The sequence below is a fragment of the Talpa occidentalis genome, unplaced genomic scaffold (genome assembly GCF_014898055.3).
Source record: "Talpa occidentalis isolate TD23 unplaced genomic scaffold, MPIMG_talOcc4v2.1 talOcc4.4, whole genome shotgun sequence".
NCBI lineage: Eukaryota > Metazoa > Chordata > Mammalia > Eulipotyphla > Talpidae > Talpa > Talpa occidentalis.
The window spans coordinates 10,673,376-10,700,733 of NW_023604295.1; the positions used below are offsets into that span (position 1 = coordinate 10,673,376).

Sequence of the window (27,358 nt, forward strand, 5' to 3'; positions counted from 1 at the left end):
TCACTTGTCACATTTAAATGGATCTGGATGGAGAAAACATATAAACAGATTTATTTTACATTGCCTCACTGGAAATAGGGCTGCCCCTGCTCTGTACTTAGTGTTTCCTGATAAGCCAATTCAGACTTTCAACTGGTTCCTAAGGTATCCTTATAATTTGGCATTTAAATGTTAGTTAGAAGAAATACTCAGAGGGATAGAATTTGCTTTTTGGAAACATTTGGGAAAAAAATCATGATCTTCATGATTTGGTTCACATGTTTGGACAATGTATTTAAGTAATAAAATATCAAATACGCTTAAAAACATGATTCTTTATAAGATGCACTCCAAGTACATTTTAAAAGAGCATTTTCTAATTAATGTCTGGGGCTTCTAGAACTATGCATTGTCAGATATTTTAATAATTCTGCCAAGAGACATTGGAGTATAAAATGCTAATATTAGAAAGAACATTATTTATTGTATATTTTTCATTTTTAACAAACACTTATGTAATGCTTCCTTGTTGCCAGGCATCTTTCTACCTGCCTTACAAATATTAACTGATTTAATCCTCATAATAACCACATGAGTACCAAGTAGCATTTTTCACATTTTACAGATGGGGAAACTGAGGCAGATAGAAAGGTTAAGTGCAATGCAGTTCTAACATTCACTGTCCAGAGAACATAGATTTCATAAGTTAAGGACACCATCCCTAGACAGATTGTCTTCACTTTATTCATTTTATTTTATTTTAGAATAAAATGAATTCAGGCCCCCCATGCATTTGATGACAGGTTACAGATTTGGGGGTTCATGGAATTCAGAAAAGTACTATACTTATGATTATAATTCTATTATATAGGATACAAGTCAGTGAGATGAAGAGGGCAACATCTGGGAGGATCCCTCAAGTAGAGCTTCCATATCATGAGGACGAGTAACCACCTTGTACATGTGGACCAGAAAGCTCAACCAAACTTGGTGTCTAGAGTTTTTATTTGTGTTTTACTCTGTAAACATGACTGAATAAATGATTAGCCATGCAATTGAACTTGGGCTTTAACCCTCAGTCTCCTGAGAGGCCCTATTAAAATTACCCTACTTAGAACCCCAATCCTCCAATCACAAGGTAGGTCCTTCAGCAAGACAGAGTCAGCCTCCATCTTGAGACTATTTTGGGGTCCACCATGAGTGAGTCACCTCTTTAGCATAGACTTTTAACCTCTAAGGCAATGCTGTTCTAATACCTGTCTTATTTAGTTCTGTCACTGAACTAATTGTATCATATTTAGTCATCATAAGAACTCCTGAGGGAGATGCTATTTCCACTTTATAGGAGAAGATGCAAAATTAGATTCAGGTAAGCTATACTTCCACTTGTATAAAGAGAACAAAATCCAGGCTCTCACTGTTTAGTGGCTGTACCCAGAAAAAGCATTTGCTTCTCTTCCCCACCTGTTGGTAGCATAGGCCATTGAACATGTTTTAAAAAATTAAAATTATGACTCTTAATGGTTCTATCTCCAGATATAGTCAGTTTACAGGTTGGAATTTCAATATGCAAACTTTTAGGGGACATAATTGAGTCCATAGCATTCTACCATGTCCCCTACCATTCATATCCTTATCTCCTAAAAAAATAGAATCATTGCATCCCAACAGTTGCAAAAGTCAACTCATTTCATCACCAATCCTAAAGTTTAAAGTCCAAAGTCTCAACTAAATATTGACTATATCATGGGTAGCACTGAAGGTAGGATTCATGCTGCAGAAAATTCTTCTCTAACATCAAACCTGTGAAAGCAGAAAATTTCTGTGCTTCCAGAATACATAGTCATAATTTAGAAATTTAAACATCACAAAGAGGCTTAAAAAAAAAACACCATTTATCCCATCCATTTCTATTTATTGCTCCCAAACTCTCTTTCCCAGAGGTGACCATTTAACTCTCCTTTCTAGTTTCCACTGACATTTGTGTGTCTCCAGCATTATGAGTAGTATGTACAACACCCATGTATAATTCATGAATGCTAGACAATACTGGCTATTATGATGCTTGAGGATGGGATCTCTTATACTGTTCCTGTGCTTTGCTTTGTTCCATCCTTTAACTATAGTTGTGTTATAATTTATTACATTTTCCTGAACTATTATTTTATTGGATTTTTAAAATCTGAGGATTCATGTCTTTCATTATTTTGAGAGAGATTTCAGCCATCATCTTTTTGTTGAGCCTTTTCCATTCTCCCTATAAGTTGCTTCTTGAACTTCAAATAAACATATAATGGATTTTCATATTCTTTCTTCCATGTATAAACTCATATTTAACATCTATTTTTTTCAGATCCATCATCCAAATCACTAATTCCCTTTTCATCTCTGTCTATCCTGCTACTTAGCTTTTCCATTGAGTTTTACATTTTAATTACTATCCTTTTCACTTCTAGAAATTCCTTATTTTTCAAATCTGCTTTGCCAATTATTATTGTTTTGTTTTGATCCCATAGATACTCTGTGTTCTTTATCTGATAATTTCAATATCTGATGTCTTTATGGGTGTGGTTTTGTATTTCAGCTGAAATTCACTGAAGATAGTTTGTTTCTTTGGATTGCTCCTGAATTTTTGAAAAAGTGTGAGCACATACTAGTTGTAACTACTTCTGTGAGTCTCATGAGGCTTGGGTAGTTTTTTTTAATAGGGTTTGTTGCCCTTGTTTTTACCAGATATCCATGGATACTGTCAACTATTGTTTAATTTTAACTGAAATTCTTGTCTTGGGCATTTTGCATGCATACAGTGTATATTCATGCATTCATGGGTGACTTTTTTTCCACAGAGACAAGTGATTTTTTTTTCTTTCTATCTATGTTGTGTAGTTATTTTCTCTATTTTCCTTCTTCCCTTAGCATGTGGCTCTTCTTCAGCTCCAGCTTTATGTAGGATAATCTGCAGTCTACTTCTCTACTCATACTAGGTCTTAGACTTAGTCCACAGTACCCCACTCCTGCCCTGGTCCTCTCATTTTCTTCTATTTTCTACAATTTCCAAAAATTTTGTTTTTCTAGCATTATTAAAGATATATTTCAGAAGGAATTTGGAATCTTTAGCCTAAGATACTACCATAAACAAATTCCTCAATAGGCTTTATAGATAATGAATTCATTTAATTCTCTATCTTCCTCAATCATATCCAGAATTTGCAAAGCAGGGTGTGTTCATTTTACTGGTAAGTGCTGGATCTATTACTACTGGTATGTACTTGCTGTGCTAAGAAAAATCTTTACAACCCATGTCCAAGTTAATGTCTCCTAAATCAATTCAGAATTCACAAAAATAATCTACTGGTTTGAATGCCAGCTCCACCAAAATGTCACCAAAACAAATGGTTAGTAATTCAAATTGAGTTTATTCTTACTGCAGTAAGGAGAACACTGCTTTGAGAGAATCTTATTAATATCTCAGATGGGAGAACACAAAGTTGGGATATTTATGAAATTTTGATATCTGATTTATGGCTGTTATTTAAGTGCAGAAACATGGTATGCCTGGGTAAGGATCTTGAGATAATGTTTAGGACTATTGTGTCCAGCAAGGACTTTGGAATAAAAGTTTCAATTGATTCTTTCTGCTGAAGATCTCGTGGGTCTTTCAGTAAGCTTCTGGAGTAAAAAGTAAATTGCAAGGTTTATATTCCTGGGCAAATAAACATTAATATTCCTGGAATAGTAAAGTAAAACATATATGTGTGTATGTGTGTGTGTATATATATATATATATGTGTATATATATATATGTAGAGCACCTTTCTGCTGTCAAGTGTAAAACAGTAGCTGTTTGAGAAAAAGCCGCCATTATAAAGTGATACAAGTTAATAATGGAACATCATTCGAAGAAACTTGCAGTGCTACACAATTAGGACAAAGTATAACTGTGGTACTAAATATACTTTTCTCAATAAGATTTCTAATTATAGTATTAAACATGGTCTCTGAAGTTATTCAATAGAATTAAAATGATGAGACATTCTCAGCCATTTTAATTTGCACAAATCTGAGATGGCAAGTCTGGAAAATTACTTTAGTGAGATGTTCATTTTGATGCTACTACCTTATTTCAAGAGTCTAGGTTCTTTTGTGACTCTAACAACATTCTCAGATTCTTACCCAGGAGTGACAAAAGGGCAGAAAGATCTTTTCCTGAGGGCTGAATGCCTTGAATGAAGATAGGGTAGAAAAAACTCCTGAAGGGTCTTCCAGAGTAAGTCTTGGTATTGTGCCCAATAATCTTACTGTACACCATTTAATCCAGAACAATTTCAACTAGAAAAAGAGCCATGGTTTTATGTAACAAAGAACCCCTGCCAATTCAACAATGTCACAATGATCTCTAATTCTAGAATTAAAAAAAAAAATGCATTGAAGTAACATTGGATTATAGCACTATATATTTTGTCATTAAAACAGATTCTGTGTATTTAAAGATTGATTTTTATCACGTACTTTAACTTATATAGAAAAAAATGTATGCCAAGTAAGTGAAGGTGTCATATTCACCTTCAGATAGAAACTCTTCAGAAACACCTTCTGACTCAGTTATTGATATTGACATTCTTCCAAAAATATTATCATCTGTGCCAGCAAGAATGTTGGTAGTACAGCATGTCTTGAGAATGTTCATTTGTAGTGGCTGAAATTCTTTTTCAATCATACCTATTTTGTAAACTTTGATGCAGGTATTCTTTTGAGCTTAAGAACTAAATCAAAGGCATGTTTTCAAAATTCTTTAAATAGTTTGCTTATTGTTTCTTTATATGACCAAGAAAAATAACCAAGTTGTTTCTTATTCAGGCAATGGTGCTACATTATGGAAACAGTCTGGTTACTGGTGACTGTAAAATGCCATTAATTGTGTATCTTGGAATGAATGAAACACTTTGTGCAAAAAAAAAAATACTAATTATAATACTTCCTTTTAATCTTTCCTAATTTATTCTCTACTGTATAATCTTGTTAACTCAATTTTCTTATCCCTCTGGGAGGGCTTCATTTTTACTTTAAATATTATCTCCCCTTCCCCCTAAAGTCTCAGAGGACTAGTTTTTCTTATAAAAGTTTCACCCTGAAGACATAACATACAATTTGCAGAATGACACTTTACTGGTAAAACACTTTATTCCTGAGAGATTAAATGGGAATTTTCAATTCAAAGCTGCAAGATGATATCAAATTAAATTACTGGCCTTGGAAATTGCCCCATTTGAGAAAGGGAAGTGATAGTAATATGTCCCTTCTGGATTAAGCTATATAATCCCAAAGGTGTCCAAGTGTGTGAGCTGGACTACTCTCTGGTCCTGGAACGAAGTGAAGCTAATAAATTCATTTAAAATGTCAACTTCACTTTAAAGTACATGAAATGAGTGGTCCCCAAACAGAAAACCCAATAGTTTAGTCCTTTGCTATTCAAGCTTCTAGTCTAACTCAGCAATTAACTATCCTGAGGTAGCAACTAACAACCTCAGTGGTTGTGATTCCTTTTTAGTGACTTTGGATACTATATTCCTGGTTATAATATACTAAGGGAAAGCAGAAACACAACCTCAATGCAGTTCTGCATATTCTGGAAATGTAGTCTCTACTTTTAAGGGACATAGAATTATATCTACTGTATGTCATCAACAATGACTTTTATGGCATTTTTTTATTTTTTGCTTTTTATGTACTTTTTTTGTTATTGCAAACTTCTTTGAAGATTTTTTGCATTTTAGCATTTACAGAGATCAGTGGACTCATTTTTTTTCCCTTTATTTTTTCCCTTTATTTGGACAGAGTAACAAACAGATCTTTATTTTCTATATGAAGGTGCAAACTATTTGCCCATTTCCTCTTTCTGAAATTAGCATAATATGATTCATTGGTCAGAGCAAAGATTGTTATCCACAGTGGGGGTTGGTGTGTGGGAGGTACATTCCCTATCCTACTCCTGACATACTTATATGTGGATCCTAATCAAGTTAACACAATACAAAATGAAATGACACAGCCAATGGTATCTTTCTTGGTTTACTTTATAATTGAGGAAGGAGATCATGCACACACTTGTGAACAACAGCAGGAGTAGGATAAGAGCAATGGCAATACATGCTGGTGGACATTAAGGGGCCTGGTCATTGTTGGGTCAGAGGGACTTTCATGTAGAGGACAGAACTTGTGTTGAATTGCAGTGACATTGCAGTAGCTTTAGAGGAACAGGGCAGACCCTTTCTTGCACACTAAAGTTTTTTGTAGTTTATCAGTTTCTCATAAAAAAACCCAGTTCAACCTGGTAAAAATGGCTGGGATGGTGCACTCAAACTCAGGGAATGCTGTCAGTTTTGCTAAAATGCATGTGGAGTGGGGTGAAGGCTAAACAAGATTCGGCAAGCCACTTAGGGAGTTGTGCCCAGCTCATCTTGGCTCTTCCCAGAAGTTATATTTATTTCCTGAACCATCTGACCTTGCAGGGCGCGTTTCACATCTGCTCCCTGCCCTGAGGTGGAGTTCACTGGGCCCCAGCTTGACAGGAAGGGGTCCATGGGAATTTGACAGAAGTCTCTTTCTATGGTGTTCCTTCTTAGAGATCCTGGAGGGGGAGATGCTGGCATCTTTTTGCAGGGACTGACCGCCTGCTTCCACTGCTTCTCACAAAGCTCATTTATATAAGAAGTGCCTTCCCCAGGTGGTAAGAGCAAGGTCACATGCAAACTGCTGAACTTCATGATGTTCACTTTTGGCAAAAAACTCAGCCTTTGCTTACCGTCGGCTTTCTTGATGATCTCTTAGAGATTCAGAGTTGTGATCTAGCAACTGTTTGTTTAAGAACATAGGCTGCCAACCTTCTTTTATGCTCTATCAGTCAAAATGACACCTGAAATTTTCAGGCATGACCTAAGCTCTTTTCTGGGTAAGGAGAGCCTTGGAATTAAGCTTTTTCAAAGAAAGCTTAGGTTGCTCAGTAGAGTGAGTAGCCAAACTTTGTGAAAGAAAGCAAAACTAAGACCTCTGCATTCCTGGAGGGTAACATTCTTCCCTGTTACCAGCAAAGAGCTGATGGGCTAATGCCAGAGAGTATAAGTAAATGCAAGTACACATGCATTTGAAGAAATAAAAGTTGCCACCATTTCTTAATTGACGTAAATGTCTTTACTGTCCTGTTTCACTTTGTATTGGACTATCATTACTTAAGTCTCTTACATATTCATCATTTTAAATGTTCAAATACATAAAATTTACAAATGTGATACACCTATTAGTAATAAAACTCATGACTAAAAAACACTAGTTTCACAGCCTTGTTGAAGAGAACATTTAGATTTAAATTATTTATATTTCCTTTTCTAAAATAGTTTCAAAATTTTAAATCAGGATGGTCGGTGCACAACTGTGGTGATACCTGATGGGGGATCCTAATGGCACCTCTCTTGGAAAAAAAGAAAAATTTATAATTTTTTTAAAAAGTCAAAGCTATCTTTATTGCTAAAGTATAATTTTCAAAAAGCTAGAGCTATGTAAACATGTAGCAAGGATGATACTAAACTCCTTTACGAATGAGGGAATGAGTAAGATGTTCGAACTTGGTCCAAAAAGATTTGAAGAATGTATATAAATTTATATACTCACTCACTTTATATACTCACAGTTTATATATATACACACACATATATACATTTATACATTATATACATGCTCACAATCAGGAATGCTGAAGGGAATTTGTAATAGATGCCACACACCACCAATCAATACCACCAATGTAATCAGCATCAATATATTAGGAAAGCCTAATTTGCATAGCTATAAAACTGGCTAGTATGCCTTAGGGTAATAAATCATAATTATCTACAGGAAGTCATTGCATGGTGGAGATGAACATTTATGAGTATTATACCAACAAAATTCACAGGCATTGATATCGACAAAATCATTTGTATTACTCTTGATTTTCTATGACTTCTACCCCTCCAGAATTTTAAAATAGCTTAACAGAATGACAGGTACATAGTTGAATGGAATCAGATAACCCTCTGGAGACCACGACTCTACTGAGAGGGTATCCCGTAATTTCTCTTGCCTGTTTAATAAATCTTGGATAATTTTCCCAACTATACATTTAATTATATACATTTCTGTATTTGGTAATACATTTTGGTAAATGTATTATATACATTTCTGTATTTGGGGTAATCCGTTTTGAGTGCCATTTTGGAAGGTGGTCTGAGCTTACTGTACATTTTAATAAGTTCACTAGTTAGGGTGTAATGCCCTAAAATGAATGCAGGTGTGATATGCTACCTTGACATCTGGTGAACCTGGGTGAGCCTCAGATAGTCTAACCAGAGTCTCCCCACTTCGCTGTCACAGATGGGGACCTCTAACCAAACAACCTTTCTTATCTAGGGGACCAGACCTCCGATGGGACTTTTCTCTGAGGACACCAAAGACCCCCACTCACTGAATCTAACACCTGTCTGAAATGATGTCAATAATCAGGGGCACCTCACCTTTTCAAACTGCAAAGCCTTCCTGCCACAGACCTTGCTGTTTCCTGTGATCCTGCATGGAAGCCTGGTGTGGGGAGCAGTGCCCTCACCTCCTGACTGTGAGTATCTGTGACTTGTTCTACTGCGTATCTCAGCTGCCCAGTGTCAGGTATTTCTGCTGTCTCCTTAACTGGGAGGTGGAGATCCCTCCTTCTCCACCAGAGTAAATAGAAGACTTTAATCAGAGTGGAGCAGGGGAGGGAGAAGAAAACAGCAGAGGGCAAACAGACTACCTAAAGCCTGGGTTTTTAAATTAGATATAAATTACTCCTCAATTAAAAAGATAATATAAGTACATATGGGATATAGGTCCTGCTTGATTTGTGAAAAGAATACATGATGTGATGGTTCTTTTTGCCACAAAAGATGAAAATGCAAAGGGAACAAAAGTGGTTCATTGAAAATGATAGGTTCCTATGGGTAAGAGGCTCAGGTTTCTACTCTGGGTTCTCTTGATCACAATCAAATATCTTAGGTTTGTGTGTGTGTGTGTGTGTGTGTGTGTGTGTGAGAGAGAGAGAGAGAGAGAGAGAGAGAGAGAGAGAGAGACATAGACGATGTGTTTATAATTGTACTTGTGAAAGATCTTAGTGGAAACTCAAGTGGTAAGTAGGTAATCAGTAGATATCAGTCCTTTTCATTCTTTGTGTTTGGAGAAATACTATTCTTGGTATAGTGATTGATTAAGTAAATTAAGGAATTTGTTCAAATCAGGGCATGTAGGGTAGGTCTCAGGCACACAGAATTAATCAATAGTATCTAAACAGAGAGATTATGAGATTTATACATATTTAAACAACACTATGTTTATAATTTAAATGGCATTATTTTCAAATATTTTGCTGGTTTAATCAGTGGAAAGACTTGAGAAAAAAAAGCTACTGAAAATTATTTCTTTGTAAGAGCTACTTCAAATCACATCTTCCACTAGAAAATATTTTTCCAAGAATAAATCTCTGTCCTGTGTTTTGTGGAAGGTATTTTAATGATAGTTTTCATAATTTTAAATATTACAGCTTCTCAAGGGATGCGGAGATAGACATGTTCAGTTTATTAAGATTACTGACATTAAGTACAAATGAAAATATATAGAGCCTTATAACATGCTAAGGTACTCATGAAATTATCACCGCATTATCTATAGTTTGAATTGAATCATTCAAGTATTTCACATATCTCTTATAGAGATTTTTTTTTGAAAGAGTTGACAATTTCATCCTTTAGGTAATTTTAAAATTTACAACAGAAGTACTCTACTGAATGAGGGGTAAACCCACTATTTCAATGGAAAATGTTACATTCTTTTATCTTTTTTAATGCACTGTTGAATTCAATTTGCTAAAATTTTGTTGAGGATTTATGCCTCTATATTCACTGGGGATTTGGCCTGTAGTTTACTTTTTTGGGTGTGATGTCATTGTCTGCTTTTGGTATCAGTAATGTAGACCTCATAAAATGAGTTTGGAAACATTCCTTCTTTCTCTAATTTTTGGAAGAATTTGAGGGTAGGTATTAGTTCATCTTTGAAGATTTTGTAGAACTCACTAGTGAAACCATCTGGTCCTGGGCTCCTGTTTCTTAGGAGATTTTTGATTACTGTTTCAATTTCCTTGCTTGTAATTTGCTCTGCGAGGGTTTTCTATTTCTTCCAGATTCAGTCTTGGTTGCTGTAGGGTGGGATGGACAACCACCAAAACATGACCAAGTGTGAACTACAAATCCAGGTGGATAGAAACTAAGGCTAATTTATTTCACTTCATGGTGCTTCCTGGTAAAAGTATCAAGTGGTGGAATATATAAGTTATGGTTCTAAGTCCAGTTGTTGTCAAAACATTAATCAAAACCACCAATCTGATTAGCACCAACATATTAGGGAAGCCTAATTTGTATAACTATAATGTCTACAGACAGTTTTAATATTGTTGTCATATCAGTATATGTACTAGTCACATGTGGAAACAACATATTGGTGTTTTATAATTTGTACATGGGCAATTTCAGGAGAAACTCATTGCAGAATGGTGGTATAAGAATGTTCTCCTTCTGTTCCTCCACTACATTTAATCCTAGTACAGGGCAGTGAATAGTCCCTCTGGTCTGCTCCCTCTGTAAGGTCAAATTTTTGGAACTTGCTCTAGCAAGAGATTTCCTATTGGATCCTACCCACAGTAGTGGCCTTGGAAGATGCCAGGAAGAAAGGAGCACCCACATTTGATGGACTGACTATAAGTCATTACCAGTCAAACTAGTGGACCATGTTAGGCTACCTTAAAGAAGTATGTCAGGATGAAATATGTGTGTATCAACAAAAATGTTTGGTCTACAAAGATTCAAGGAGATTTTTTTTTTGAGGATTCTTTGTTATGTTGGGACAATCTTTTGATAAATATAAGTAATTCTAAAAGGCTACTTCAGTAAGTTTTCTACCTCTTACATCAAAGCTAGTAGACTAATACAACTATGATTCACTGTAAGTCTTACACCTATAAAGCTTTGAGGTAGACCAACAAGTACGACAATAGGATGGTCTATTTCTCTTCGAATGCTTCGTCTGTGCAGGGATGTTGTATGTGCTTGTGTCATCCTCCAGCTACTCCAGTCAATTTCTCTCCTTTTAGTGCCTATTGTAAGAAGCATCCAGTTCTAAAATTTTTCTGAAAATTTTTTCTCTGCTTCTAGTTTCCTAATGAAATATGTTTATCTCATTTTCCATTCATATAGTCCTGAAAAAATGAGAGAAGACAAACAGATTACCAAATTTACCTTATTGATGATCAGTAAAATCTTAATATAGGTCTTTGATACACTGACTCTAAATGCTGAAAAAGTAATAATGAAAATACCACAAATCCTAGAATGTGTCTAATTTTTTACCATTCTATGAGTCTCTCTCCCTTTCTCTCCAAATATATGTGTGTATATATATGGGCATATATCTATATAGAAATATAGATATATATGTACATGTGATGCACAGAATATTTGATTATATTGTTAATGACTTTGAAATTACTATAATGGGCCTCCCCTGGTGGCACAGCGGTTGAGCGCTGGGCTGCGAAGCTGCCCACAGCCACTGCAGTGCCGGTTCGATCCCCAGCCACCGGCAAGGGTCCCACATGGTGCGGCAGACCTCTCCTGCCACGCCCGCTGCTCCCCTCAGCAGTGTATTTTGTCAGTCTGCCTGTTCTGTTCCCTGCTCTGGCTCTGGTGAATTCTCCCACCCTCCCACACTTCTGTACCAGTACTTATATAAATAAATAAATTCTTTTTTTTACAAAAAGAAATTACTGGAAATTACTAAAAAGATTTTACTTTTGCTTTTAAAAAGAAATTACTTAATAATGCTAGTTATAATGTTAGTTCAACTTCTCATCTGTAAAAATGGCATAATGATAATCTCTCTCTTAAATTCATCATAACAATGAAAATGACATGACATTAAAAAAAAAAAAAACTTACCTTGGTGCTGAGTTAAACTCTCAATAGGGAAACTCTCATAGAGTAAAACTCTACTGAATCATATTAAACTCTCAATAGAAACTATCTAGACTCTTATTTTTGTTTCTAGAAATTTAGCAGTTTCAAAATATGTAGAATGAGGTAAAAGAATCAGAATTTAATTTCTCTTTGAATATAATACTTTACCCAGGAGAAAAATGTTTTCCATCCTTTGTAATTAGTACAACCCCTTTGGGCAAACTATAATATATCAACTTACATGTTTCAGGGATGCTTTATAGCATCCATTGGTCGTATTTCATTAATAAGGGTATAAGTTTACCAAAATAAAAAGCTCTGACTTGAGAAAACAAGAGAAGCAAGAACATAAAGAAGAGCAGGGAACTTCCATAAATCAAATATGGGTGACAGCTGGGCAAGTGAGAACCAGATGAGGGAGAGAGATGGCCCTATAATGCAGACTGAAACATTTCCAAATACTGAGTAATCCTCATTTCAGTTTTCTCAAATAGCACATACTAATTTTTAGAAATGGCATGTTTATGAATGCTTTTAGTATAAAACAAGAATTTCTAGACTATCATCATGAAGGAAAAAACATACAAGGAATTAATAAAGTCCCAAATCTATGGGCTAGACAGACACATGATCACATGAAGACAATACAGTGTGGCTGAGGATCTGTGGAAGCCTGGAGAAAGAAGTTAAGCTTTGCTTGGGAGTTTGGCAGACTCTGTGCAGGGAAATGACACTGTCAGGTTTGTAAGCATAAGGAGGAATCATCCAGCCAGGAAGTAGGGGTGCTGGGGAAATGATCCTTTATTGAACTTCCCTTACATGTTATCCTATAGTATTGTGGCAAAATTTTAATGAATATGCTCTTACTTAAACCATAAAACTACCACGTGGGGGCATATTTTATCTCCATTTTACAGTTCTTGAAACTGATGGCCATAAATAACAAAGACTCAAGTTTACAGTTAGCTAGAGGCAGATGTGACCTCCAAATCTAGGGCTGCGTGACTTGATATATTTTCCATTTCAAAACACTACCCTGAGGACATTCCAGGAAAAGAGTCTAGAGAGGCAGAGTGACAGCATTTTGGGACAGAGCGCAAGTTGGAGAAATAGTAACTAGAGCGTGTAGTTTGAGGGAAGGGAAAAGGGGCTGGAAAGAAATAAAACTGGAGGATTTTCTTATAGTCCATTCTCTTTGAGATACATCTTTTAATTTCAGCCTTTATACTCCTGCACATTCACTCGCATATGCAACACCGCCTTTCTTCTCGTTCCTGCAAACACACATCGTCCCCTCAAACTGTCAGCTCATGTGTCTATGCTTCCTTTGTCTCTTTTCTGTCAGTCTCAGTGTCCTCTCCATCCTCATGAAAGAATGATCAGTAAGAGAAGGGTCTTTTATCCAAGTACTCAGATCCAAAGTGTAGATATTCATTCAAGTGGGTCAAAGGACATATCCTTTTAAAAGTCAAGGCATCTAGGTGTTTGTCTTGTGTCCTGTCAGAGGAAACAAAGTAAAGAGAGAGAGGAAAAAAAAAAAGAATAATCATGTTGTTTCTCTGATGCCCAGAATCCATCTTATTATTTTGAACTTAAAAATGAACCTTACATGAACAAATTGTAACTGACCTGTAGCTGTTCATGTCTTTTTGGTGCCAACTTTTAAAATTTGATTTACACTTCTGTTGAAAAGCACTCTGGCCAAAATAAATGAAAGGCCAAACTCTAGCTGCACATTGACTGACCTGTTACCGTGCAGTGGTATTCCATTACACATAAACTTGGTTTGGCCAGCACTAGTCCTGATCTCGACCGGTCATCAGAATATCCATGACATTGTATTTGAGAGAGTTAGAAATGTCAAGCCTAGAGTTTTGGTAAATTCCAGGTTAGGTCATTGGGTTTTGCCTCCTAAATTCTCACTGTGGCTTTTGATAGTTTTTTTTTTGTCTTTTATTTTCTTTGTCTTCTTTTTGGATTGCTGGGAAATATTTCATTAGTCAGTGGTACACACATACTTAGGTGAGGAACTAAGTCAGCAGGTCAATAGCTTTAGGATATTCCCAAAGGTTCTTTTATGATAATCATGGGGGTGTCTCTGGGAAGCCTTTTATTCTAGCCATCTATTGCTATATTACCAATCACCCAAGATTCAGTGACTTAGCACAACACAACATTTATTTTACTTTGGATTTTGCAGTTTAGGTGGGCTTGTGGAGGTAAAGTAAATGTTTCTGTTCCACTTGACATCAACGAAACCAGCCCAAAGATTAGGAGATCATCTAATGACTTTTCATTTGCATGTCTGGCAGATATTGCTGGCTGTTGTCTGGGACTCTGCTGCATCCATGGTCAGAATAACTGTATAGGACTTTCCATTTTGGCCACTTGGATTCCTCATAGCTTGGTGGTTAAATTTTGAGAATGAGTACCTCTAGTGAATCAAGTTGAAGGTGAACAAAAATACTAAAATTTGTATGGAACCAAAAAGGTCCCAAATAGCAAGATTGATTGAGAAAAAAGAAGAAAAATGGAGGCATCACATTACCTGACCTCAACTATATTACAAGGCAACAGTAATTAAAACAGTAGGATGCTAGAATAAAAATAGACACAGAGACAAATGGAATAGATTTGAGATCACCGAAATAAGCCCATACATATATTGATACTTATTCTATGACAAAAGAGTTATGATCAGAGTGGAACTGGATGGGGTGGAGGAGCAAGGGTAGAGGGAGTTCAAAGGGAAAGTGGCATTTGTTTAAGTAAAAATATAAAACAGGAACAAAGAAAGACAAAATGATATTAGGTGAAGACAAATCTCTTCATTGACTATTCCTGAATTTGAGCGTGCTGTCTGTTTCCTGATGAGACCCTGACTTATCCATACCCTCCTGACAGCTACCAGCAAGAACCCCTACCTTGTTGAGTCATCCGAGACTACAACTGAGCTCATGGAGGGAGTTCCCTTTCTAATTTATGATCTTTTATCCATCTCTGCTCATACTTCCAATCCAGTCCCCATCTGTCAGCTTTTTCTCCTGCCCAGCCCTGCAGTTTTCCTCATGCCAGATGTCTGGAGATGTTAGGGAATGAGGGGCATAGCTAAGCAGCTGCCACCTCCAACCCTGTCAACTGATGAGGCATAAGAAAGGGATGCTCTGTTGCAAAAATGAAAATCAGAAGTGGTATTTCTGTTGAAAGTGATTCTCTGTAAAATTTTAACTACTTTCCCTACTATGTCTTTCCCATTTCCTATCAGTGTGTCAATATTGTTTAGAAACTTGTCAACTGTGCTGTTCATCTTCCTTTTCAATCATTAGTCATCATTGTTGATGACAGTTCCTAATACACATAGATCAGTTAATGACAAAATGGATTACTAACTAATTTGTGCTTTATTTGCTAGCTATTATGCTAGCAAGATTTCCATTGAATCCATTCAACTTAAGTCAACTAAACAGCCAATAGAAGTGAACAGGAAATAACACTTAACAAATCATGGAAGTTCAGGTTTCATTTTATATCAGCAATTAATTCCCACCCCTTACAATTCTAAGTAGAACTAGGTCTCTTGTGAAATTAAAGGCAAAATTTCCTTATTTTAACAGAAGGACTTTTCAGTTTTCTCATTACCTTCTTGCCTGGGTAATCTCGGATGCTTCCCTTGGTATTGATTTTCCTTCCTACTGTTCATGGAATTTATGGTAAAGCAGTCACAACTGCTAGGCAGTATGCAGTTCTGGACCAGTCTAAACAATCAATTATCTCAGTCCCTGGCTTCTTAGTAGGACTAGCGAAAAATCTATAGATAGCACTTTTTTTTTTTGGACTTGTTATTAAGGCTCACTAGAAAGCAAGCAGTTTAAATTCTGAATTAATAATACTTCTACACTTTCCTGACATTATAGGTGGCTACTGTGGTGATTTGTGACACCTGTTCACCACATTTTCCATGTTAAAATACCTGTAGTCATAGTTGATAATGGAGAATTTGCAATCTCAGAAACTCATTTGCCTATGTTTGAAGCATCCCCAAAACTGAGCAAAAGTTGGCTCTGCCCATATTCACTACCTTGGACTAACTCCACACAGTAGTTGGATGAGTCTGTTCAGGCTCCTCATCTTAATGAAGGAATGTCAGTCTCCCTGCGGACTCATTTGGTGGAAAAGCATAGCAGTCCGCTAGCCACTGCCCACATGCTGGGGGACCTTCAGGTTCTCGCCAGAGAATATAATTTGAAATTCCTTCGATGTAATTTTTATAAAAGAACAGTTTGGGGTAATAATCTTCATGGAGAATTGATTAATGAATTTGTAATCCATGTGCTTCTAAAAATATCCAAAATTCCATCTCTAGATGGTGTTGAATTAAATTACATTTTTTTGTTTGCTCATAAAATTACTTTTATGTAATTTATGAGTTGGAATTCTGCCATTGAATAATTTAGGGCAGCCAAGGGGGTGTTGCCCACTGTATCACTCGGTACCCCTTTCCTGGGGACCTGCAGGAGGAATTTCTCTTAGATTTCCAATTAGAAAAGAAGTTGCTGAGGGAACATTTGTTTCGTTCCATGCTTTGTTAGCAAGGAAACTTGGAATATATTTGCAGACTAGCTATACAAATAGAATTTTACTCTAGGCAGTTTGGGTTATAACTTGAACACTGACCATCTGTGAAGGTTAATTTTATGTGTCCACCTGACTGAGTTACAGTGCCCAGCTATGTGGTCTAACGCTATTCTGGCTATTTATGCAAGGCTGTTTTTGGAGGAGATTAACATTTCAATTGGTAAATTTTGAATGTAGCACATTGTCCTCAATAATATGGGTGGTTCTCATTCAATCAGCTGAAAATCAGACTAAAACAAAGAACTAATCTTCCTCAAGCAAAAGTGAATTCTGCCAGCAGATGGTCTCAGTCTTTGAATTGTAATACCAGCTCTTTGTGGGTCTCTGGCCTGTCTATCCACTCTGTATTTCGGAGTTTGCAGTTTCCAAAATCTTGTGAATCAATTCCTTAAAATAAATCTCTTTCTACTGATACACGCATCCTATTCATTCTGTTCTCTGGAGAATGCTGGCAAATATAACCTCATTACTTCTAGAATTATTTTCTTTTGGTCTCAATTTCCTCACCCTATTTTTATTCTACATGTTTTCAAGCTGTTATAAATCCTTTAAAAATTAAATATGCTAAGTGAAGTAAGTCAGATGGAAAAAGACAAATATATCATTTCACTCATATGTGGAAGATAGAAGAAAAAAGCAAATAAATAAATAGAAAACAGAAACAAGCCCTTGGAATCTGATAACAAAGTGGTGGTAACCAGAGGTGGTTACCAGGCTGGGGAGTAGGTAAAATAGGTAAAAGGAGTCAGTTGTATATTGGCAGATGGTGGCAATCACAATGTAGTATGTATAGATGTTGAAGTATAAAGTTCTATGCCTGAAACACGCAATGTTTTAAGCAAATGTCACCTCAATAAAAAATGCAAAGCAGGCAGAGAGGAAAAGTAAAGATGGAATAAATGTATAACTCAACAAGTAATACACAGAAAGATGACTCTAGAATATATTCAGGTAAGCCATGTGTTTATAGTGCCTTTGTATTAAGGGTGCTTGGTCGACTTTGAAGAATATATGTCTCTGTTGTGGAGAATGTCACTTGACAGGGAATGGCTGTCATTCAGTTGGAGTTGAGAGTGGCCACCAACAGCCAACAATGCACTGGAGACCTTAGTCCTTTAGCTCAAGTGAGAGTGAAAGAGAACCACCAGACTCACGGGGTATAACAACCTCTTGGGAGACTTTGGACAGAGGATCCTGCTACCCTGTGCCCAGACATTTTTTTTTTTAAGATTTATTTTATTTGTTTATTTATACAAGCACTGGGTACAGTCAGAAGTGTGGGAGGGTGAGAGAATTCACCAGAGCCAGAGCGGGAAGCAGAACAGGCAGACTGACGAAGTACACTGCTGAGGGGAGCAGTGGGCGTAGCAGGAGAGGTCTGCCGCCATGTGAGACCCTCACCAGTGGAAGGGGATGGAACCAAAGCTGCAGAGGCTGTGGGCAGCTTCGCAGCCCAGTGCTCAACCGCTGCGCTACCGAGGAGGCCCAGTGTGCCCAGACTCTTGACCCCTGAATGCAGTGAGATAATAACTTTGTGTTCTTTTAAGCTGGTAAGTTTGTAATGATTTATTACACTGGTTGAGAGAAACTCAATCCAGATTTAATAATAGCAAATAAATTATAGAAAAGCAAAATAGTAATACAAAGAAAATCAGATTGCCATTTGATTTGCCTACATCACTGCTTTCTGCCAGAAGACAGAAGACAGAATTACGATATTCAAGAAAAACTAAGAGCCAAGTACTCTCTATTCAGCCAAACTGCCTTTCTACTGTAAAGGACATACAAACTGCTATCAACATGAGAGGGTCAGAATAATTTACTGATTTTTATCTTTTCTGAGGATCTACTATAAAACAGTTTTCAGATGACCAAATGACTGGAGAGATATTGAAAACAGAATTAGTTATGAACTCAAAATATATACTGACCTATAGATTTCAGATTAAATGATGACTATAACAGGGAAGCAAATAATAGCTTCATCCTCTGGCAATGCAGATGCAGTATAAATATAAAAAATTGAGAATGGGGAAATAATAGGAAATATAGAATACAATTTGTTCATCTTATTGCTAATAATTGAAAGCAAAAAAGGCGAGATAGAAGAAAAGGAGGAACAATATAGTAGTTGATTTTAATTAAATGTCATAACAATATATTAACAATTTTTAATATTGTACTAGGAAATTCATAAGCAAAACATCATAGATTATAACTATTGTGTTTGTATTGTTCATAGTAGAAAATAATTGATAATGACCAAGTATGGAGCTTAATGGAATTATGTAGAGATATTCTATGTAGGTTATATTTGGTAAAATATGAGAAACAATTCTATATAATCTCCAAAACAATACTCTAGGGAAATTACCTGTTAGGAGAAAAAAAGTGAGATGGAACAAAGTTGCAGTATATATTGAAGTTTATTATAAAATAAACTTATAGTTATATTTATAACTATCAGTAGTTACAAATGTATTATGCTTATGTGTATCTGCTTTTATTAAAGGAATTAAAAGAATAAATAATAAATTAAAAATAATAAATAATAAATTATTTAAATTTTTAAATGATAAATCAAAAAAGTTCACTGGAGATTGGAGGAGACAACAAGAAATTAGGTTTCTTTGAATATATCTCATTTTGGAGATAAGATTTTGGCATCACGTAAATAGTTTACATAATTTCAGAGCAAAATTTAACAAATAATTTGGTTTTTAAGCAATTAAAATTCTAAAAATTCAAAATAAAACAAAACTAATAAGCATATCCTGTTGATGCATAATCCTAGAGAGAGAACTTTCCTGGTTTTATTTTATTTATTTTTTTATTTTTTAAAGATTTATTTATTTATTTATACAAGCACTGGGTACAGTCAGAAGCATGGGAGGGTGAGAGAATTCACCAGAGCCAGAGTGGGGAGCAGAATAGGCAGACTGACGAAGAACACTGCTGGGGGGAGCAGCGGGCGCAGCAGGAGAGGTCTTTGCACCATGTGGGCCCCTCACCCAGGGGCTGGGGATCGAACCTGCGGTGCAAAGGCTGAGGGCAGCTTCATAGCCCAGCACTCAACCACTGCGCCACCAGGGGAGGCCCCGTCCTGGTTGGATTTTAAACAGTCCAGTTGTGTCTACAACCCAGCAAGCTTGCTTCGGCCCAATGGAACATTCATGCCATACAATATAAAGACAAAAAGAAGTAAAAAATAAATTTTCTCAATTTTTTGAGTCCTTCATTCATGGCAGTCTTTTGGATGTGGTCCCATATCTGAGTTTTATATGTGGCTTTATATTTGGTTTCACTTAGGAATGAACGAAAGACTTAAGATTAATTTAAGAATGAAGAGTAACTCTAGTGCTTCATGTAATTAAATTTTTTTTACATATTTCTTTATCAAATAAAATAGGTAAAAGTAATAGAAAATGAATTGCTGTATTGATTTATTCACCTGTTATTTTCTCTTCATTATTTATCCCTTTCCTTCAACTTCAATTTCTCTTCCTTAGTTTGAGAAAAATCAGGTTGACCTTTGTGGCATTAGGAATAGTATTTTAGTGGTCTGGTTACAAGAGATCTGTAGTGAGAAGGGAAGGAGAATGTCAGAAAATACAGCAAAATCTGTTTAGAGATACTGATTTAAGAGTTTCCAGTGGTTTTCCTTGGGAGTTTCTGTGAACTTATTCTTTTCTCAGGCATATTCTCCTGTCACACTATCTGCCATGTCAAGGAAAGGGGGTCAATAAAAGGTGTTTCTTTTTTTGCTGTTGGTAAATAAACTCTTCTTCCTTCCCTTGCTCTGAGTCACTCAGTCTGGGAAGGTTTGGGGGACATGGGCTGCCTTGGAAATCCACTGATGAGTTCATCTTATGGTAATGTTACTGTACTTTTAGTTCTTTAAAAGCTATTTTAAAGATGCATATTACATTAAGATATGAAAACCTTGCTCACCACATTGTCCTTGTATGACATATATCCAATGTGGTTGGTTTATTTGCTTTTAGAAAGTAGTGAATTTTCCTGACCCAATGGAACAAAAATGGCTAGCAGCTATAATTATATGCCCTGCATAGTTGTGAAATGCAGACACTAGAGGCATGGCAAGTATCTGAAACTATTACTGTAGCTTGTGTTGGTTGCCTATTTGAGAGGCATGTGCTGAACTTCATTTTTTCAATATTTATTTTTTCAAGTAGAAAATTTTTCTTATAGAAAATGACTTAGAGGTAACTATCACTCTCTTGAATTAGGACCAAGGACCAGTGATAGAATTGAATACGATAAGGAAGGCGACATTTCCCCATCTGTTTAGGAGATGATTTATGTCATCAAATGGGATAAATGTATAAGTTTATCAGCTCTTTCTTCACCGCATAGCCTTCATTACTCATCCTGGATCCACCCCAGTTCTTCATGAGAATTTTAAGGTTGATCCTTAGCAATCAAACTATTTTTTTATTTCTGTGCTAAAGCCTTTCCACAAACTTCCAACTTATATATATCTTTTCACCCCACCCCTCATTGTCCAATATGAGCGTAGTATCCTCCTGTGACACAGTAATACTCGGTGGTCAAGATACAGAGGTGTTAGGAAGCATGTGTGCATTATATAGGGAAAAATGTGAGTTATTTTGTGAGTTATTACAAATATGGCTGCTAATGCCTTCTAGTTTTGTGGTTATAATGCTACTCCATCCTCAAGAGGGGAACCTATTCATCCTCATGCTACTGAATCTGGACTGACTTCTGTGTTGATCAGAAGAATAAAGAGAAGGTGAAACTGTGAGATCCCAGACTAAGTTTTAAGGAACATTTTCGATCTCTTGGGATCCAGCACCAAATAAAGACTACTTGAGCTCTGTCTTGTCCCAGCATTTTTAGGCAAAATGGATGAGACACTAGTATTGAGAATAAAGTCATCTTAGACATTAAGCTCTAGCCACTATCATGGAAAACAAACAAATCACCCAACTGAATAATCAATGCAGAGAATAAGAAAAATAGAGAAATCTTATCATTTTTAAAGCAAGTCAATTTTTTGAAATGGTTTGTTATGCAGCAATATATAACTGATACAATCACCAAGCCCAAACATGATTTTGCTTTCAGACACCTCCCTATGGCAGGGGAAGGAAATAGACTGAGGTGACCCAGTGATTGCTGGAGAAAATGGAGATCATTCTCAGTCCACACCCCTCCCCATTACTCCCATGTAACCTTGTTCAAGAAAAACAATGTGACTCTTATTAAATGTGGAAAGAGTGATTGTATTCGGATGACTGCAGTTGGGGAGAGAGAATCCAGCTCTAGTCTTTCTAGATCAACCTGATTCAGGTTTCTGAAGGGAGAACAAGGAACAAAAAAAACTGTGGAGAGATTAAAAAAAGGAGGGAAGAGACTAGCGTATTTGTGGAATTGAAGAAATTACAGAAGAAAGTAGATATAAAAATGATTTGGTAAGGTAGTTTGGGACAATATATAATTTGCAGTTTGGCAACATTGCATTTTCTCAAGGAAAGATGAAGCAAGGGACTTGGGATTAATTTTAGGATCACGGCCTAGTGTACGAGAAGTGAGGTCAAAGTCTGGTCAAATTGCTTGGCACAATATTTGGGCATGTTTTTTGATGCCACATGGGAGTTCACAGTTCACACTCTTTTAGTTAAACAATCTCAAGACCTTCATAGGTGAGATAAAGCATAAACAGAGTAAATACCAATACAACCTTCATGGGGGATGAGCTGTTCCCTTATTTAAATTTTCCACCCCTTCTTGTTCTTCACTCCTATTTCTTTATAAATTTTACTTTATAAAGCAGCTTTCTTCCTTCTCTGTTTTCTAATATAACCTTGACAATAACTCCTTCTCCTCAACATCTCAAGTCTCCCCACTATTATAACTCTTTTATAATATAACACTATTATTATATTAAACTCTTTCTAACATTTTTTCATTGTCTTTGTTCATGACAAAGTTCTTCAGGGTTCTACGTGCTTTCTTCACTTCCTATCATCTACTCTATGTAGGTTTCCTTCTCTACTGAAATTTTGCCCGAATAGTTCACCAATGATCTTTGAACTTCCAAATCTAGTGAGACTATCGCTTCACTTGGAATTTTTTCTTCTATTATTTATGTTTCATTTTGTTTTCCTACTCATCAACTCTCTTTCTCTCTCTGATTGTTACCTTGCATTTTTTCCTTCAAGCCCTTCTCCCATTACTCTTTTCTGACTTAACTTATTTTGTATGCAGAATATTAATAATACATGTCTTTGGTCTCATCCATAATATTAGATTATTTGTCTGTCTTTTGTAGCTCTCTAAAAAAAGATCATTGAAAGAGTTCCTTGCTACCACCTTGAACTCTGTCACATCTTGGCTTATCTTTTGCAAGGTGGCACAGCCCTTTGCCAAGCTAGACATGTGGACTTGATCCTACTCTCCTCTACTTCCCCTTACCTCCTGAATCTTTGTCTTCTGTGTCTTACATATATCATGATTTCCTCCTTTGTTCCTTATTCCCACTGCCACTATCTTAACTGAGATCTCTTGTTTGGGCTGATTCATAAGGCTTCAAATGGATTGTTTGCTTTTCCTTTTAATTAATTTTCATTCTGTCCATATCTGTACTAGTGATTTTTCAGAAATAAGTGTTTGCTTACATTGTATTTTATTCTTCACGGTGGAAATGCCATTTCCAGTACAAACCTGTGAAGTTTTCCTTTCCACTCTTTACTCTGTTCCTCACATTCCACCTTACACACACTTCTATTAATGCACTGAGCAAATCATTTTGTAGTTTACATGTTTTAAAGGATTAAGGATGTGGCTTTTGTTGTTGACTTCTATGGATCAGCACTGAGTTTAATCTCACTCATTCCTCAGTGGATACAATTTTAGTCATGATGGATATAATAACCGATATGATAGTGAAACCAACTTATATGTTCCAGCCTCCATCAAGCTTCCTGCTGAGTACAGCTACAGAAGTGACCTTAGGATTCCAAGTAGATATGTTTGTGTTTTTTTTTTAGTGAAGAGACAGTTGCTTAATTTTTGTTTATTTAGCACCTATCAAAGGGGTTCAGTATATGAAAATGTTAAATCCAGCCTGCTTCTTCATTTTATAAATAAACTTTTATTGGGACACACGCATGTCCATTTATTTTGAGGATTATCTGTAGTTTGTTTCGTGCTACAAGGAGAGAGTTGAGTGACTATAACAGAAACCATATGGTTCAGTTGCCTGAAATATTTACTATATGGCCTTTTGGAGAAAATATTTGGTGACTTCTGTTTGTGAGTGAATGAAAAAACTGTTATGAAAAGAATGGATCCCATTATGAATGAAGAATGACACATTCCATGGGTTGGATATAACTTCCCTAATGATAAATCTCAATGTATTTATAATTTTAGCAAAACCAAAGTTTCTGTGTTTCTCACATAACAGTTAACATGTTAGCAAGATGAATCTCCACACAGTCATTCAGGGCCATGGCAAATGTAAATTCTTCAACAGGCACTTTCCAGTTATCTCTGGATGAGAAGTAGTGGGCCCAGGAGGAGACTAGAACATGATATTTGGGTGAACAGATAACAGATGCTGCAGCAAAAAGTATTATTGGTGTAATTTTATTAAAAATTGTTCTTTCTATAACAAATGTGTATTAATTTACTAGGTGAAAATGCATACACATTAATTATTTTAGTGAACTTCTCTCAGACACCAAGGTGAGGTCAAGGGCACTTCTGTTAGGATGGTGACTTTGGTAAGAATCTAGCTGGGGAAAAAAAACAATGCTTGGAGAAAGGAGCATTTTGAAGGGTTAACAGTTCTCACATGGTGGGTTTTTTCTTTAGAAAAAAGTATTAAGACTCTCTGTTCTTAGGAGATCAGAAGGAGATAGGACCAAAAAAGAGAGAGGCAGAAAGAATGGGAAATGTCAGGGTCCAGAAGACAAGCTTCCCCTGTTTGTCTGTGGCTGCTGATAGCACAGGTTTCAGGGAATGTGGGGCAAATATACCCACACAGTGTTCTGGAGAGGCAGGCTTGAGAAGCTACCTCAGGGCAGGAGCCAACCTCTCTTTGGGCAAAATGACTGATTTTTCCTTTTGAACAGTTTCCAAAATAATAGTAATAACAAAAGTGATGAAGAAAGCAGATTACAGGATTCTAGAATTTCAATGATAGGAATGTGAAAGCTATTAAATTCAAAATGCTATTTTCTGGCAGATGAAGCTTGTAATTTCTCCATGCTTATTGAATTTTGGGGCTCATTGAAGTGGAGGCTTGGAGAATAAAAACAAAGGAAAGATAAATTGATTCCTCAAAAGGGAAGTTCTTTTTCATTTAACATAGGAGGGGGGGAGTTTGAGGTAAGGAATAAGAAATTTTAAAGAATCCTTCTTTGTCTAGATATTTCAAGTCCCCAGTTGGTCCATGGGTTATTTCAATATTAATATTAAGCCCAAAAGGATAAAGCTAAGATACATTATAGTCCCTCAAGTAGTTTAGAAATATCAGTTCACAATAGAGGAAGCATAAATATTTCGGGTTCATTGTAAATGTATGGTAAAGTCTCTAGGGAAATCAGAAGGGGAAATAAGTAGTTATTTATTGCCAAAATAACATTGCCCAGTAAACTACCCAAAACTTAGTGGCTTAAAATAAAAAATGATTTATTGCTGGGTGGTTGCTTTCATGTAGGCCACGAATCTACTGTCAGATGTTGGGGCCAGTTGGGGTTGGCTGGGGGAGAAGGCTCCCCAGGGGATAACACAGCTCTACTGTGGATGGGCTCTCACTCTTCAGCAGCCTCCTGAGCTTGTTCTAGAAGGGCTTTCTTTTTGTCACTCGTGCTCAAACTTTATGTTTTCAGGATTCATTAACATTCATAAAGGTCATTGAAAAAAGAGCTTTGCTTTGGGTTTGTCCAACCTATTGCTCTTTACTGTCTTAAAAACTGAGATGGAGAAATCAAAAAATAAATATTTATGATCATATTGCAAATAATAAGAATAAGCAAAAAATAATAAAAATAAATAATGTCTTTTTGCATCTGATATGTTTCTGTGAAAAATAACTTTCAGATCAAAGAGTGAGCAAGAAGCATTGTTTGACATTTCCTATATGATTTTAAAATATCTGCTTTAATAGAAGTTCTTTGGCCTGCTTCATTAATCTATTAAAAAGTTATTTTTTAAATAAAACAGGTAAAGAAAGTTTGATTTCATGAAAAGGGAGAATTCCTGAAAAGGAGTTTGTAGATTCCCTGGTTCATATTAAACCTAAAATCTATGAAACTTAAAATCAGAGTTGAGATACAAATTAATATCATAATCTATTCTGTAAAGTAGAGCAGAAAGATATACATGCAATAATGGGAGTTTAAAACCAGAATAATTCACATTGACATTCATCAATTGCATTACTCTTTTTTTAAAAGATTTATTTATTTTTATACAAGAACTGGGGTACAGGTCAGAGGCACGGAAGGGTGAGAGGATTCACCAGAGAGAGAATGGGGAACAGAACAGGCAGACGGACCAAAAGCACTGCTGGGGGGAGCAGCGGGCGAGACATGAGAGGTCTGCCGCACCATGTGGGTGTCTCCCTGGCCGGCTGGGTATCGAACCCGCTCTGCAGAGGCTGTGGACAGCTTCACACCACTGTGCTCAACCCACTGCACCACCAGGGAGGCCCAATTGTATTACTCTTATTAAGAATTTGTAATGAGATTTGTACATAACATTTGGCAAAGCACTTTTCTTTAGTACCCCAGGAAATTTATCATGGCAACCTTTAGGGAAAAGAGTTAACAATGCAAAAATAATAATAATTATTATGTTTTTCTCCCTGAAGGGAGGTATTCACAATGAATATTTTTAAAAAGCAACTGTTTCCTCTAATTTATTAATTTATTGTAACAACAACAACAAAAAACACTGTGATTTTTGGTTCAGTGCCCCCTTCACTTGGCCATTATGCCAAAAATGCTACAAATAAGAATTTTAATCATGGGAAAAAGTTTCAAAGGATCTGACTAAATTCTTAGTTTGAATTTGATAAAACTGTGATCTTAACTCTCATATACCTTGCTTTACTCATGGATAATTTTTTTTAACCATTCAAAAAAATCCCAGCCAATTTCATTGAGATTATTCTTGTTCCAGAAACTTCCTCAAAGCTGACCTTTCATTCCCTGGTGACCTGGGCAAGAATTTCTCAGAAATCAAAAGCCTGGCTGCTTAGTTCCTTGGGAGTGGCATTTCCTAAAGTTTTGACTGGAAAAGAAACCTTGAGTTCTAACAAATTTATTTCAAAAAGAATGAGCTGAAGTTTCTTTGCCAAATGCTATGTGCAAAGCTCATTACAAATGCTTAATAAGAGTAATACAATCCATGAATGTGAATTATTCTGGTGTTAAATCCCATTACTGCATGCTTATCTTTCTGCTCTACTTTACAGAGTATGTCATGATATTAATTTGTATCTCAACTGATTTCAGGTTTCATATTATAGAACAAGTGAATTTAATAAGAAAGTACCTTATCCAATTTTAAACCATAGGAAATTTAAAAATTCAAAAAATCATACAAGAGAAAGACAAATACTGAATGATTTCACTCACATATGGAATATAAAGAAACAAAACAAAGGAATAGACAAAATTAAA

The 27,358-nt window shown here is 36.0% G+C and overlaps 1 long non-coding RNA gene across 2 annotated transcripts in view; it reads left to right on the plus strand.

Moving 5' to 3' along the window:
• The first annotated feature begins 4,158 nt into the window (after nucleotides 1–4,158).
• LOC129146709 (uncharacterized) overlaps nucleotides 4,159–27,358 on the plus strand; it is a 177,832-nt gene continuing 154,632 nt past the window's right edge. For both annotated transcript variants that reach the window (XR_008553765.1, XR_008553764.1), the window contains exons 1-2: nucleotides 4,159–4,246; nucleotides 8,422–8,623. This is a non-coding gene — a long non-coding RNA (uncharacterized LOC129146709). The remainder of the gene's footprint in view (nucleotides 4,247–8,421; nucleotides 8,624–27,358) is intronic.